At 44.3% G+C, this 14561-nt stretch overlaps 1 protein-coding gene across 1 annotated transcript in view; it reads left to right on the plus strand.

Annotated features, from left to right (window-relative positions):
- Window positions 1-1671: 1671 nt before the first annotated feature.
- The window catches only part of KANK1 (KN motif and ankyrin repeat domains 1), a 179725-nt gene continuing 166835 nt past the window's right edge, over window positions 1672-14561 (plus strand). The window contains exon 1 of the mRNA XM_030567139.1: window positions 1672-1859. The gene's annotated coding sequence lies outside the window, so the exon portion shown is untranslated. The remainder of the gene's footprint in view (window positions 1860-14561) is intronic.

Raw genomic sequence — 14561 nt, forward strand, 5'->3', positions numbered from 1 at the left:
TGGCCTTGTTAGCTGAAAAGGGTTTTAAAGACAGTTTTTCTGGCCAACGGAGTTTGGGTACAACAGTTTTAAGACCATAGTTTTAAGAGGTGTTATAGATTGAGATTTTCAAAGCAGTGCAGGGGATATTGCCACACATTTGCTCTACTTTGAAAATGTAAGCTAAATACATTATCTACTCCCTGCTGAAAGGGAAATACCAAATACTGTTGTCAACAGCTAGTCCTAGCTGGCAGGTGGCGGGGGCGGGGGGCACTTTGCTTCTGATCTGCCTGCAGTGAGGAATCCTGGCCTGGCTGACAGGACTCCCTTGGCACAGGGCATGCCCTTGCTGTGCCAGCCATTTCAGGATTTGGAACTTGATCCAAACTAAACCCACTGAAGTTATTAATTTCAATGGACTTTGGATCCATCTTTTAGCCTTTTAATGGACGGAAGACTTCCTTATTTAGATTAAAAATATGTTTTAGGCAATTTTTCAAGGATACTGCAGTTTTATTACAAAGATCAATTTGAACACTCCTTTTCCCCCAGCCCTAAGTTTTAATTTTTAAATCCAAATGATCTCTCTACATCCAGTCCATACAACAAGGAGTCCTAAATCTGATGTGCTGTGATTCAGAATCTTGTTGCAAGGGGAGAGTGAGTTGTGCTAGGCATTTTAGCCATGATGGCAGGCCAGTCTAGTTAGAATTGTCTCAAGTTAGCACCCCCAAAAACTCCAGCATGCTTTATCTGCTCAGCAAAATGCAAAATTCTTTCCAACCTACCCTTAAAAACAGAGAAAAAGAGAGAAATTATCCGTACAAATGAATGCTTCACTGGTCACTGGCAGAGGCAAACACATCAGCACAGATGGGAAATAGTTTTTAAACAGTCTCTTTTAAGCCTTATGACTGAAAGATCACTACAAAGGAATGATCAGTAAAAAAACCTACTTCATGTGCCGCTAATGATAACAGGTTCCAATACCTCTTGACACTTGTATAGCAGCATTTCTTTCTAGGATCTCAAAGCACTTGACACACATTCCCAAACTAAGTCCCACAACACAGCTCAGTACGTGCAGCGCAGAAGCTCGTGACTGGAAATCCTGTACGTCTGTACTGCAAAATGTAAATTGCAAAACATTTTATTTAAAATGATTGAAAGAGGCCAAGCACTGGGCATGCTCTAAATAGAAATAAACAATACATCAAATAAACTTCCCTCTCTCCTATCCTAGCAGGTATTATTATCCCCACGTTACAGATGGGAACACCAAGGCACAGAGAGAGTGATTTGTCCAAAGTCACACAGACAGGCAGTGGCAGGTGACGTCTATATAACTGAGCTAACCTATCAAATCTACTCAAGCAACATCCTGAAGTTCAGTCCTCTGCTTTGCTTTAACCTCTTGGAAGCAACATATCGCCCTCTCGCTCTTGTTACTGAATTCCCGTGGTATGAGCTAGCTCTCCCGCTGAGTACTCTGCTGCCCCTAAGCCAGCGACCCTTGGTAGGCAGCCTGCTCTCTGCCCCTGCGGCGGGCTTCGCAGCCTATGCTCAGCCCCAGAGCCCGGCCTACCCCGCTGCTCCCCCGCCTCTCCGGAGCCCCAGCAGGGGAGGAGGGTTGCATTGTTGATTTTGGGCAGCGCGCAGCCGCAGTGCGGGCGGCCGGCTGGTGTGCCTGCTCGCTGGTACAAAGAGACCCGAGCGGGGAGTTCGGAGGCTGCCGGGAGGTGGGTGTCGCTGAGGGGCCGGGTGGCGTGCTCCGGGGGAAGCCGCGTGCCTGATGCGTCCCCTCTTCTCTCCCGTCCCGCCTGGGTAAGGGCCCTGGGAGCCGCCTGCCCCCCGGCATGAGGGATGCGAGCGGAGAGGTGAGCGGAGCGGCTCTCCGGGGATCGCTTGTGCCCGCGGAGCTGCGGGCTGGGAGGGAGGGATCCAGGCTCAGCAGGGCAGCGCTGGGAAGGGGGAGGAAACTTTGTTAGGACCCTTGTCAGTGTAAAGTCTGCTCTCCCCTCCCCGGGCGCACAGAGCTCTGATCCCTGGGGGGTCCCCTGGCAAACTCCCTTCCTCGGGGCTGGGGGCGAGAGGATCGTGCAACCCCAGCGGCTGCTTTGCGGCAGCTTCTCTTTCCCTTGCCCCGGGGCTGGATGAGGTGGTGGTTTATGGTGCAGTCAACTGGCTTCCCCTGCCTGTGCCCTGACTTGGAAGCAGGAGGAGGGGCGGCGTGGTGTGTCTGAACTATCACCCTGGGGACATGTCCTTGGGAGGGGGAGGGTGGAGCAGGCCGGGGCTTTAGTTGTGCAGCTGCATGCCCAGCCCCCGGCCACAGCACGTTGCTTCGGGTTCCCTTTCACTTGACATTGCAATGGCCAGGGCTTCCCTCTCCCTCCACTTGCTGGCGGCTTTCCCCTCCCCAGCGGATGGGGGAGGCTTTTGGTCCTGAAACATCCATGGTATTTGGGGTGGAGGAGCACATCGTTGTGAGGCCAAGGTGATGGTCTGTCAGCGCTCCATTCTGTTCACCCTGTGGGGCGGGGGGGGGGGCAGGATCTAACTTCCCTGCTGGCTCCAGTGTCTGCTGTTCAGCCTCTCCTTAGCACATGTGAACCAGCACTTTAGGCATAGTTAGAAGCTGATAATGGAATAACTAATGTCAGATCACTCGCACATTAGCTTGGGAAGGGAGTCTTGCTTGAATAGTTATAGTGGAGGTGGGCCTGGATGCTGAGTTTGAAGCAGAGCTTTGTTCTAAGACCACATCCACCTGGAAGTCACTGTCAGGGGACTACTTTATAACCTGGCCCTTGTTGTAGAGTTGATAGGGCATTCAGGTCACAGCTGTATTAGACTCTTATCCTCTCCCTCCTCCCTCTCCAAAAATCCTGCCATTGCTTCCACCAGTGACACATTCTAGTGGAGACAAGCCACTGGTGTATGCCAGCAGTCAACACTATGGGCCAGATTTTCAAATGAGTTTAGCTCCCATTTAGGCACTTAAATAAGAGCCAGCTCTTCAGAAGAGCTCAACACCCTGCAGATCCTCTTGTGACAGTTACGGACAAATTTCAGATGAACATAGCCGAAAGCTCTTTTGAAAACTTAGTTCTGCTTGTGCGTGCTGAGCACCATTGAAAAGCATGTCCTCATCCCCTAGGCCAGTAGTTTTCAAACTTTTTTTCTGGTGACCCAGTTGAAGAAAATTGTTGATGCCTGTGACCTAACGGAGCTGGAGATGAGAGGTTTGGGAGAGGGAAGGGGCTCAGGGCTGGGTTAGAGGGCTGGGGTGTGGGGGTGAGGGCTGCGGGGTGGGGCTGGGAATGAGGGGTTCAGGTTGTAGAAGGGGGCTCTGAGCTGGGGCAGAGGGTTGGGGTGTGGGAGGGGCTCAGGGCTCTGGGCTGGAGGTGCAGGCTCGGGGGTGAAGCTGGGGATGAGGGGTTTGGGGTGCAGGAGTGGGCTCGGTTTTGGGGGGGGGCTCAGGGCTGGAATCCTGGTTCCCAGCCAATGGGAGTGCGGAGCCGATGCTCAGGGTGGGGGCAGTGCGCAGAGCCCCCTGGCCCCCCTGCCTAGGTGCCGGACCTGCTGCTGGCCATATCCAGCGCATAGCGTAGTGTCAGAACAGGTAGGGACTAGCCTGCCTTAGTGAGACTGCGCTGCTGACAGGACTTTTAATGACCCAGTCAGCAGTGCTGACCAGAGCCACCGTGACCTAGTGCCTTATATTCCGTGACCCACAGTTTGAAAACCACTACTCTAGTCCTGCAGTGAGCACAGTGAGCATAGTTAGGTGATGTGGAGTTTGGTTTACACATTATTTATTTATTTATTACAGTTGCTCATAGAGGCCAGAATCCTGTTGTGCCATTCACTATATAAACTTAAAACAAGGACAGACCATACCTCAGTGAGCCCTGTTACCACTGCAGCAGTTCCATGGGTGGGAAATTTAGGGGGAAATGGCCGGTCTCCAATAGCTTATGGTTGCTGAAAATTAACTTAAAGCCCCATCCTGGAAGTTGTTTAATTGCACTTAAACTGAAGTCAGAGTTGTTAAATCTTGATTCCAACACAGTTAGGCCTGTTCAATGGGATGTGTATGTAAAGATGAGGTTTTGCCCAGGTAGGCCTAGACTGGAATACTGCTCCTCTTCAGAACTGACTTACTGAAACAGAAATAAGTAAAATTAACACTCAAATGTCCTAGCCACACTCAGAGAGACAATCGCTGATCTGAAGCGCTGGCAAAGACACACATCAGTCAAAAGGAGCAGGGGGGGAAGGATACAACATAAAAATGAAAATTATATATTTAAAAATCAACAAGTCCCAAGTTCCCCTCAACTTACCAGTGCTAATTGATTTCTTGGAGGATTCATGACAGTAGTAACTCTTGAGGGGGAGAGGATAGTGGCATGTATCCCTTCAGGAAGGGCATTCCATGTGTAAGGGGATGGGGAAGAAGATGTGATGCAAATGAACAAATGGGAGTGCTTGGTCCCACCTACACAGGCTATTGTGTTCGTCAGCACGGGTATGCTTAAGCCGCAGTTAAGCTTGTAGGTCCACGTTTTCAAAAGTGATGAGTGTCACGGAGTCACCGGGCGATGCTCTGGAACTGCTCCCCACCAAGCCAGGCAGGACTTTGGGGAGCCTCCTCTCCCTTGGAGCAGACTTGTTCAGGGCAAGAAGCTCATACGTCTTCACCTCCTGGGTCTCTCCTTGGAGCATTCAGCATCCTCTGCCCCTCCATGCGCTTCCCACAGCGAGTCTACCCCAGCAGTGTCCTGGGGAAGCCACCGGGTTCTGCACCCCCACTTTGCAGTCAGACGTGACTCTCAGCCAGCCAGTAACACAGAGGTTTATTCGGTGACAGGAACAGGGTCTAAAACAGAGCTTGTAGGTACAGCGAACCGGACCCCTCGGCTGGGTCCATTCTGGGGGGCAGTGAGCCAGACCCCCAGGTCTGCCCTCCACCCTTGACCCCAGCCAGCTCCAGACTAAAAACCCCTCCCAGCCCTTCCTCTCTCCTCAGCCCCTTTCCCGGGCCAGGAGGTCACCTGATCCCTTTGTCTCCAACACCTTCAGCTGGCACCTTTGCAGGGGAGGGGCCCAGGCCATCAGTTGCTAGTAGACAGAGTGCCAGGCATTTAGGTGCACTGGCCCTTTGCTCTGCCAGATACTTAAGAACTGCCATGGGGACACTGAGGTACCAACACAGTATTCAGAGAAAACATTAAGAACTTTCCCAGTTCGTCACATCCATTAAGAACTTTCCCAGTTTGTCACAATGAGTAACTTTGCCCTCATTTTTGGGTACCCACCTGAGACACCTTAAATGGGCTTGACTTTTGGAGGATGGATGCAAGCTAAAAATCAGGCCCCTTGTAAGGCACTCAGGATCACGAGACACTTTTGAACATAGTGTGTGGGCTACAGTGTTGCAAGTATATTTTTAAAAAGTGTTTCCGGTGAGCTTTAAAGCTCTAGCGTAGATGGGGCTTTACTGTGACTGCCCTGTGAACAGAAGTTTGACTTTAGATAAAAGCTAACAGTTTCATTTTTCTCTTGTAAAGCTAAGGCCTGTTACATTGTAATTTTTTATTTAAAATGAGAGCTCTCTTTTACATATTTTAATTAAGAGAATAGCTTGTCTGGCTTAGTCAGTCACCTTGGGTCTTGGCTATCTCAGAAAGGTGGCATGCCAATTTGCTAATTGAGAAATCAGATTTATCTTTGCCTCTGTAACTCTTATTTCAGCCTCTTCTGACAGGGTGACTTTGGGTGAGATCAAGGGATTGAAGGTGTATGTATGTGAGGAAGGGAATAAGTGCAGAGGTAGAGGAAAAGATGATGCAGTGTAAAGTGCAGAAGACCATGCTGCAATAATTTAATATGCATGAAAGACATGCAAAGAAAATCATTCTTGCCAGGATGGGGGTGTCCTCCAGTGCCCTGGTCCAAAGACCCGATGACTACTTATGTGGGTCTATGATACCTCCAGTAGGTCATCTAGTTCAAGGATTCTCAAACTTCATTGCACCACGGCCTCCGTCTAAGAACAAAAATTACTACGTGACCCAGGAGCGGGGACTGAAGCCTGAACCCAAGGGCTTCCGCCCCAGCAGTGGGCTTTGGCCCGTGCAGTGGTACTTGGGGTCCCAGCCCACAGTTTGAGAACCGCTGATCTAGTTCCTTCCCTGCATCAGGACAGGCTTTGCCAAGTAACCTCTCTCCACTTTGTAAACTGTGTTATACTGCTTAGGCCTGAGGATGGATGGGGCTCAACTGGAAAACGTCAAAGTTGTCACCAATAATTTGATGACTCCAGACTAAGCATATTGCTTCTGTAGCACTCCACACTAAAGTAAGAAACATGGGACTGAATTCCGTTTTAGTCTAGACACATGTAACTCTGTTAACTTCCATGGAGTTCTTCTGGACTTATCCTAAGGTCACTGAGAATAGAATCAGGCCCTTGGATTGGAAATTAAACCTAAGTGTCTCAGGTGGCATGTCAGCAAGCGCGGCCTAGACAGATCACTGTAAATGTTTATTGGCACCGATGGAAATGGAAACTGCCTTGTTTTTCATGTCCAGGAATATCCTCTAAATGAGACTAATCCATTACACAACTTCCTTCCCCTCACCCCCTTTCTGGCTTCTAAACTCTAATACCTATGTGTGTCTCAGTTCCTGATGTGCATTATATATCTAAATAATAGATATGGGAAGTGACATTAAAACTCTCTAATGAAGAATCTGTTTTGTAACTGATGCGGGGTCTCTCTTTGCAACCTAGGAGAAGCTGTCAAAATAGGCAGTAGCTTGTGCTTCTTGGTTACAAATGCACAATCTGTTAAGTGAGAATAGTTGCAAATTTGTTATGGTGTCAGCAACTATTGTGGCTGTGGTGCAGGGATGAGGAGCATTCTGGTCAGTTAGTAGAATTGAGTAATAGTGAAAGTTTCAAGCATCAACACTGTTCTGATCAGAAGCTGTTTATAGAAAAACAGTCAGTCCCTTGTAGATTGCCCTTGTAAGTTTGTAAGGCAGTGTGCGTATAAATGGTAAACTTCTATATAATACCAGCATTAGTGTAAATTTTAAATGTATTTGTAAATACTTGTGGATTGTGGTAAGGCAATCCAGCACATTAAATAAATAAGTTATTTATTTACCATGTCCTAATGATTAGCATACTGGTGGTTGTGATTCCATGGGTGAACTTAACAAAGATTTGTGAGAAGCTTTGACTATTTACCCTCTCTATCATCCAATAAATGTTTCCATGTTATTTAAAATAAAAATGTTTACAATACTGTATAAATAGATGGAGGGCTTCTTGGCTGAAAATTTAACTTGTTTTTATTTTGTAAGTAAACTCTGTGAAACTATGACTAATCAAATATTGCTTTTTTTTTTTTTTTTTTTATAAATCTCACTTAGCCTTTGAAATTAAAATTTGCCTTAAATAACCATTTAGATTTGTGATCAGACTTGCAATGTAATTGACTCTAATGGGCCATAATTCATTTAAAGTATCTTTAATAGTGTCTTTTTGTGGCTGAGTAACTGACAGTGATGTAGAAGAACATTTTAGATTTCTCATGGAATAATCAAGGCAACAACTTAGAGTTGTCAGCATTGGGACTCCACCTCTTACTCCCATTAGAGATGCTATATATTGAGGTGTGATAATATGCAAATTATATTGTGCCAGCTGTGAGAAAGTCAGGGCCTGAAAAGGAGGGTGACAGTACATGTCAGGAATGAACAATTAACGGAATTCATTACTATAAGCGATTGATGTATACTTATGCAGATTACCTCGAAAATGTTCCTTTCCTATTGTTTATGTGAATTGTACCTTAACTTCCAAGTGTTTCTAACAAACTGTAGCACCTAATATCATACAAAAATGTACTTCCTTGGGAGAGCTCTACTTGGATTTATGACAATATTGAGATTAAGGCAATGTCAATTAGCAAAACTCAGAATTCAGATGTCATGCATTTCAGATTTCTACATTAGGTGGGACTATTTAAACAAACTCAATTTAAAAAAAAAAAAGCGAATCCCTTCTGCAATGTCAGAAAAAACAACAGGACTGGAGTAGTCATTAGAACCAGAAAGTGAAAATAACTATTCTGGTGTTGCAGTACAAGCCTAATGAAAGGTGAGAGAATGTCGCTGAGCTTTGCTAGTGAGTCATAGGCCAGAATGATAGGATCATCTAATCTTATCTCCTGTATATCACAGGTAATTAAATTTCCCCCAGTGACCCTTGTGTTGAGACCAGTAACTTGTGTTTGGCTACAGCATCTCTTCCAGAAAGGCATACAGTCTAGATCTGAAGACTGCAAGAGAAGGAGAATCCGCTCCTTCCCTTGGTTGGTTGTTCCAATGGTTACTCATCCTCAGTTGGTGGCGAGACAGGGAAATTGTGGCTATTTTTTTATTTGAATTTGTTTGGCTTCAGCTTCCAACCACTGGCTCTTGTTACATCTTTCTCCACTCTGTTACAGGTCATGTAATTGGGATTCAGATGTACCTTTTAATTCCTTGCGTACGTGAGTAGACTAAATGAGAAGTGACTAGACAAAATTGAACTAACTGTGTAGGAACTATTAAAACAAAATTAGTCTTTGGTATTTTGCCTGTTTTGTGTGGATAGTAAAGTAGAATAACTATCAAACTCCCTACCCCTGGAGATTATTTACTCCGTATAATAGACAGTTTTAAGAATGACTGCTTTTTGACAGCTCAAACGGTACCAAGAGAATTCTCACTTTGCTATGTAAAGAGGGAAGGGAAGGAGAGGTTGGCATGTTGCACTTTTTCAGCCTTTGCTAGTAAGCTTGTCTGAAGATGGTGGGGTCGGATGGGGGAAAGAAGTAGGTAAAGTATAGAGTAAATGATTCATTTCACCTACTTAATGCTCGGAGCTAGTCTGGAAACCTATGCTTTTTTATTTTTTTTAAATATTTTCCACTTCCTTCAACATTAGGATTAGATAATTAACCCTATTGACCTATCATGCCCGGCTCAGTGAGAATTATACAGGTATGGCCTGCAGACTCTCTCTAGTGTTGGGCTAGTTTTGAATAGCTGTTGTGATGTGTTGAGAGTTACAGTAGGATTGTTTCTCGTGCTGATGTGAGGTTTCTGTTAATAAAGTATCTCTGTGAAAGTGGACATATGACAGTGGGATTGAGCGAATATCATTGCTCTCTGTTCTTATAGTGCCTCACATGAGGGTGGTAGTGGCTGAACATTTGAATGAAGCCTGGTTATTACCCACAGGGAGAGGTTATTCCATTTAAAAGTGTATTTGATGGTTAATAGTGTTACAGTGCAATAATCGGAGGGAGACGTGAGAATCTCTGTTACAGGCACCTTCTCAGAGCTGAGACTGTCTCTTGATATTTGGTCAAATCTGCTGCTCTTTGCACAAAATATCTTCCCCTGACTTCAGTGACTGGAAGTACAGAAGTAGACCCTAAAGCCAGACCCTCCAGCAGCCTGGGCTTTAGGAAGTCAGCTTTCCTATCGACACAAATATTCCATAATTGTACATCATGGGGGTTTCTTGGACTTTCCTGTGAAGCATTTGGTACTGGCCATTGTCTAAGATAGATGGATTACTAGTCTGAACTGGTAGGCCCATAAAAGTTGTCATGCCTCCTAGAGCTTAAATATTAAGAATATATTTACTTACCTCACAGATGTGCGGTAGTGTTCGGTGTTTATAAGTGCTTTGAGACCCTTGGATAGAAGGTGCTGAAGGCAATGACAGGTATTGGTGGTAGCCTGTTATCACATAAAGACTAAAACTAAAGCCATATTCCGGGAGTTTTTATTAAACAAGCACTTCAACCTCTTGATCCTAACAAAACCCAAGCTCTTTTCTGTCTTCCTTCTCCTCTACTCCTCCCCAGTCCCAAATATGATGAATGTGGTTACTGGAGACGTTGCCATTTTTGAAATAGTAGTGAGAAAGCAAAAGTGGAAAGCTCTGAATGTGCTGAGTTCAGAAGGGGTTTGATATTACACTCTCTGAAGGAACAGAAGAGTGACTGTACTGAGAAGCAAATCCATGACTTGTTCTGTAGCAAAACCAGTTCAGGGGAGCTCAGTGGCTCAAGGGGTGTATGCATGGGCACTCTTTTTTTCTGGGGTCTGAATATATTCTTGTCATGTGCATAACAAGTTCAGTACTTTTAGGGCTTCTCTAGACAGCACTGCAGTGTGGGCTACAGAGGTGTGAGTTGCAGCTTGCATTAAAGTGTTGAGCTGTAACTGACCTGGATCTGTGTAGACCCCCTTTCCGCCAGGACTATGTTAATGTGAGCTAGGTACCTTTTAGTTCATGCTAGCAGAATCAACAAGGAGCAGTTATAGCACAGCACTTCAGTGCATGCTGCCTTTGCATCCCTGTGGTCCATGGTGTGGGGCTATGTAGATAAGCCCTTAGTTTCCACTTCATTTGTGTGCATTACAGGTACTGCAAATGTGGCCACTTCTGTCTGAAGGACCAGTACTAGAGTCAGAGTGGATTAAAATATTGATTTTTATTTATTTATTTATTTTAAAAAAATCTGATTTTTTTTTTAAATTTAAATAAATTTTTCTTAAAAAAAAAGCTGTTTAAAATAACGTCATAACGTCAAATTTAACACCTAAACTTCAAGAGTACATACATTATTTTTTAATTTAATTTTTTTTTTTAAATTGAGCCCTCAAGTTTTAATGAGTTAAAGCAGTGGTGGGCAACCTGCGGCCCGTCAGGGTAATACAGTGGTGGGCCACCAGACAGTTTGTTTACATTTGCATGGCTGCCCGCAGCTTCCTGTGGCCTGCGGTTCACCATTCCCGTCCAATGGGAGCTGCGAGAAGTGGCAACCAGCACGTCCCTGCAGCCTGCACCACTTCCTGCAACTCCCATTGACCAGGAACGGTGAAATGTGGGCCACTGGGAGCTGCGGGCTGCTGTGCAAATGTAAACAAACTGTCTGGCGGCCTGCCAGTGGATTACCCTGACAGGCTGCAGGTTACCCACCACTGAGTTAAGGGATGCTGCCTTTTAAATTATAGGCAGAATTAGGGGGAAATAGCATTAACATTTTAGGTCTGCTCAAACTTTATAAATGTCACAATGTAACATTCTGCATTAAGTATCTATAGTATTTACATTCTTTACAATTGAGTGAGTGCTGACATTTACATATTTCCAAATGTAAGTACTTCCAATTTCTGTTGTGCAGAAAAGCTTTTGCCTTAATTACATTTGATTTCAGTGTAGCTACCAGATACAGAAAATGGAGAAACTGGGTATGAGTTGAAAAAGCAGGGAAGCTTGTTTTCCTCAGCCAATTTTATGAATAAAAACCAAATGGAAGATGAGATCTACTAACTCTAAAAATCTGAAGGCCATGGGACTGGATTTTCAAAGGCATTTAAGGTGCCTTAAGATGCAGATAGGCACCTACTGGGATTTTTTTCAAAAGTGCCTAAGCAGGTTGGGTGTTTAACTCCTACTGAAATGAATGGGAGTTAGGTGCCTATCACTCTGTGGCATCTTTGAAACAAATCCCAGAAAGCACCTAAATACTTTTGAAAACCTGGCCCAAGGTGATCAGAAACAATCCACCAGTTCACTAACTACAGATACTTGATTGTTAGTAAATCTGTTACTTTTAAATGCAATTCATATGTTGATACATCTTGATAAACATACTGTTTTCCCCTTATGTATCAGCATTTCTAAGGTAAATTTATTTAACTAATAAAAAAATCAGTTTTTTTTAAAATGCTGCAGATCAATATATTTTAATTGTTACCAACCAATGGGATTCAACCTTTCTTTAGGAAAATAACAGAAGCAGAAGAGGAAAACAAGATTTAAAATCAATGATTTTTAAATCAACATTTCCTGCTTGCTGCTTTAAATCATGACTAAAATTAGTGTTCTACATTGTTTTGATTTAAATCAGTCTGTCCTGACCAGAATGGGGCAGAGTGTGTCTTGTCAGAACTCTGCGTAGGAGCACTAGATCACACTATACTTGGATAGAGAATTGACTCTCTCATTTGCAAGAGCACTGAACTCTATTAAAATTTTGTGGGTGGGTAGGTGTGATGGGGGTAAGAAGGAAACAAATAAGCCAAGTCTTAGGCTGTGGCTACACTACAGCTTAGATTGATATAACTTACGTTGTTCAGGGGTGTGAATAAACCACATGATGTCAGTTACACTGACCTAAGCGCTGCTGTGGACCGCGCTATATTTGGGGGAGAGCTTCTCCTGCTGACATAGCTACCACCGCTTGTTGGGGGTGGATTAATTAAGTTGACAGGAGAGCTCTCTCCTGTTGGCTTAGAGCGTCTGCACTAGCACGAGCACCGGTGCAGCTGCGCCGCTGTAAGCTCTGTACTGTAGCCATAGCCTTCGTCTCTGGGCCAAATTCTGGCCCTAGGAAGGCCACGTTATGCTGAACTGATGATACAAAGCAGCTTTAAAGCTGGCTTAAGCAACTTCCTAGGAATTCTTCTGTCATGTGGGGGAGGGAAATCCAGGGCTGGCATAAGAATGTTGTAGCTGGCTCTGTGCACTTCAGCTGTGACCTCCATCCCCAACATAGGCATGGTCAGAGAACCAAAACGTCTGGCTGATCTGTCTCTCTGCTGTGGAGCCACAGTCGTCTGAGCATAATAGAGAGTGACCCTGAGACAACTCTGTTATGTAAGAGACAAGCCTACTGGCCTCTGAAATAAGCCATTTTTTGCACTGTCCTATAGGCAAAGCCAGCTTTTGCCCCCCTTCCCCAGTTCATAAGAATTGTCATGCTGGATCAGACCTGTGTCACATTGTCTCCAGTATCCTGTCTCTGACAGTAGCCAACACCTGATGCTTAAGGGGAAGGTGTAAGAACCTTGCTGAAGGCAGATGTGGGATAATTTGTCCCTTACCATTGGTCTCATACTGATCTTTAATGAGTAGATGTTGACTTAAGCTCTGAAACGTGAGGTTTCATTCCATTCAATCTTTTTGTTAGCATTAAGTCTAGGTTTTCTTGTTATCCATGTAAATGGCTAATCCCTTTTTGAATCTTGCTAAATCCTTGGCCTCAATGATTTAATGTGGCAATGAGTTCCACAGTCTGTCTGTGAGTGGAGGGGAAATCCCTATTTCCTCTTCATCAGTTTTGAATGTCCCAGCTCTAATTTAATAGACTGTCCCTTATGTTTGGGCTCCAAGAGCTCCCTTTTCTATACCATTACTTATTTCAGATGCTTATATCATGTCCCCTCTCTTTTTGTATCCTACAATAGCAATCCCAATGTTTTCAATCTCTCTCTTCATAAAAAAGTTTTTCAATGTCCTGGATCATTCTTGTTGCCTTTGTCTGAATTTACTTCTAGTTCCACAATATCCTTTCATAGATGGGGTAGCTAATGCGGCACACGCAACTCCAGATAAGGCTGCACCATTGACTTTTATAATGGCATTATAATTGTTTCCCTTTTATTCTTCATTACATCCTTTATGCATCTCATTTATTCTTTTTGACCACAGCTGCACATTGAGCTGTCTACAATTTCTCCACCCTCTTGAGCTGTGGGAACCCAGGGTTGATCAAGGATTTGGAAACAGTGACCAAAAACACTGTCCTGTGATTAGAGTTGTGAAAATGTCTCTTCTTTAAACTTTGTTCTATGTATATATTCATTAAGTTTGACATAACTTCTTGTTCATGTCAAACTCTGGAGCTTGTGGTAAGTTGTGAAGGGAGGGGATAGTTTAAAAATCAATTCTCCTTGCTCAGTGTGTTCTATTTATTTTAAACTGCAATTGTTTACCTACTTAGGGGTTTCTTATTCTTCCCACCCACCCCTGGAGTGATGAGGTATTAAAGGTTGGATGTGTTTGTTTAGGTGCATAAACATGGCTGTATGACTCCACAGCTTCTGTCAAAGTTCTTTGCCATTCATTTCATGAATTCTTAAATAGAAAAGAAAGATGGAGGCAGAGGACTTCTGTTTTGGGCCAGCTGTGACCAAAAACCCTCCAGCAGACAATAGTTAACGATCTACAAATATTAGCTTTTCTGCTCTGTGTCAGCATATGATAATGCAGAGGCTCTCTAGAAAGAACTCCCAACTCCTTTCTCTGATTTGTAAATGGGAGGAAGGCATTTTGGCTGCCCTTGCTCTTCCAGGTGGGAGTTCTCTTCAGAGCCTTTCAGTGCTGCTCCGAAGAGCACTACAGTCTCATAGGAAAATATGCGGGAATCCCTACCTACAAAGAGTATTTATTTTCTCATTTATGTGGCTGTTTTTTAAATGTTCTCAAATATAATATGAAAATACTCAAGGACAATGAAACGTGTATCTGGATGGTCTGACAATAAGAACATGGACTCAGTTACAGTTAAAAATAATGGCATTGTGAAATTCCATTTTGTGTCTCCATTATTTCCAGGTTTGTGTGTGTGGGGGGTGTGTGTGTTTGTGTGTTTTTTTTTTTTTTTTTGTTTGTTTTTTAAATGAAACTGAGGTGAAGAGGTTTGGTAGGT

This window comes from Gopherus evgoodei, chromosome 6 (assembly GCF_007399415.2).
Source record: "Gopherus evgoodei ecotype Sinaloan lineage chromosome 6, rGopEvg1_v1.p, whole genome shotgun sequence".
Taxonomy (NCBI): Eukaryota; Metazoa; Chordata; order Testudines; family Testudinidae; genus Gopherus; species Gopherus evgoodei.